This window comes from Propithecus coquereli, unplaced genomic scaffold, assembly GCF_000956105.1.
Source record: "Propithecus coquereli isolate 6110/MARCELLA unplaced genomic scaffold, Pcoq_1.0 Scaffold8, whole genome shotgun sequence".
Lineage (NCBI taxonomy): Eukaryota > Metazoa > Chordata > Mammalia > Primates > Indriidae > Propithecus > Propithecus coquereli.
The window spans coordinates 16,003,433-16,005,518 of record NW_012154173.1 but is presented as its reverse complement, the minus strand read 5'-3'; positions in this window follow the sequence as shown (position 1 = coordinate 16,005,518).

Genomic DNA, 2,086 nt, shown 5'->3' with positions numbered 1-2,086 from the left:
GGCTTGAGCCCAGGACTTCAAGGTTACAGTGAGCTATGATCATGCCACTGCATGATGGAGAGAGACTCTATCTCTAAAAAAATAAATGAAATAAAATAAAATAAAGTTAATTTTATCGTTTCTTTGAACTTTTAAGTGTAAATACCACACCATTTTAAGTTAGATAAATGTCTAGAATTGTATTTCTATGGAACGTGCTCCTCTAGAGGTTCAGCACGAGCAAGGAGGAAATGAGTTGAAAGCCACCCTGAAGGAACTCAGAGGCTGTGCTGGCCCCTGGAGTCCGCAGAAAAGGGACGAAAGTCACTTAACACCTCTCTTTGAATATCTAGTAGCCACCTCAAACTTCACACACCGGTTCCAAACTGAGCTCCTGATCTGTAGTGGATGCTGTAGTCAGCCCTCCCCAGCTGCTGAGAGTATTGGTGACTGACAGCCAGCCCAGCTGGGCTTGCGACGACAGAGCTTGCCTTCCTCGGAGGAGAACCACCTTGCCCAAGGTTTTGTAAACTAAAATTAAAATTCCAAGCCCCCAATCAACTGAACAAACCCCCTCTTGGCCAAGAGGACCCCAGAGAAACCGGAAAAACTTGACCTACCAGCCATGATAGAAGAGGAGGTCAGACATATCTCACGATATCCCCTCTCTTTTTGGGTTTATACACAACTACTGACCAGCATTAATGGTAAAATAGAAATCATAAGACTAACAGAACAGACTCTTTGTGGCAATAAGATACCAAATTATACATAGGTACGGCCCTGCCAAACAAGGGCTAAGTCACGCACTCCTACGTTTAAAGAATAAACAACGTTCTATCTGCCACAAGGTTTTCCTTTTTCTCTAGCAGCTAAACCAGCACTGGCCTCGAGATAAACAATATTACAACAATTTGCAACTTCGCCATCAGATGCAGCCCCCACCACTGTTCCACAAGCCATAACTACAGATTTGATTGGACAAGAGACTGATTTCAGTAACTTTCTGCTGCTAAGAGACCAACTGACCGACCCTGGACCGGTTCTGGCTGGTTTAACAGAGGCCACGCACTTGAGTGTCTCTGTGTCCCAAAAGAACATTTTGACTTATAAAGCCTAATTGTGATACATTTAAATGTTACGTCTCCACCCCAAATTGAACATGGGTCGTATGTTACATGCCTGTTGGTTCAATATGCATGCATCAGGACCCCTTCATGAATATTCATATTCCTTCTGTAACCTGTTGAATATGTATACTTGGCCAAACAGTTCAGCTGAAATCCCTGCCCCAACTCCTCCTCCTTCCAAGTGTCTGTCTCTGGTCCTTGCTGAAGGCTATGCTTCCCAGCCTGTCAGAATGGCCACCTTGCAGGCTGTAACCCTTTAGAAGAAATAAGCTGTCCTTTTCTAAATGTATAGATCTTGTGATTTTTCATTTAATAGATTCAACCCTTTCCAGAACCACCTCTGCCCAGTGACATTCAGTTATAAGTTCAAGCAGCAGGTCTGGCCACCTCACCCCAACTTGGGGTGACTCAAGGGCCTGCCCAACTTCAGAGTTCCCCTGTGGGGCTGGCTGAGTCCCCAATTGGAAGCAAGTGGCCACCCAGAAACTTCCTCCATCAGAGCCTGCTTGCTTCACTTCTCCCCGGGGTTGATCGTGAGTGCGCCGGCTGGCCAGCGTCCTGTACACTGTTTCATCTGGGTCTGCTGCCAGGAACTGGACCTACAATGCCATCTTCTTCCCAAACATCTTCCTCTTTCCATCTTCTCCTGGTGCCATCTTTACTCCTTTCTTTTTCTCACTCCCACAGCTTGTTGGCCAGAAATCCTTTTGGTTCTATCTTTGAATTATATGTAGAATCTGATCGGTTCTCAGTGCCCCCACCCCACTGTCCTGCTCCCACCCGGGTGTCGTCATGGCCTCCCAGCTGTCCTCCCCACTTCGGCCCTTGCTTCCCTTGAGTCTCCTTCAACAGAATAACCAGGTCTCAAGTCAGGTCGTGTCACAGCTCTGCTCGAAGCCATGTCACTCAGGTAAAAGCTAAATCCTGGCTATGTCTCTGCATGCCTGGGATAATCCTAGTTTATACCTGTTGCCCCA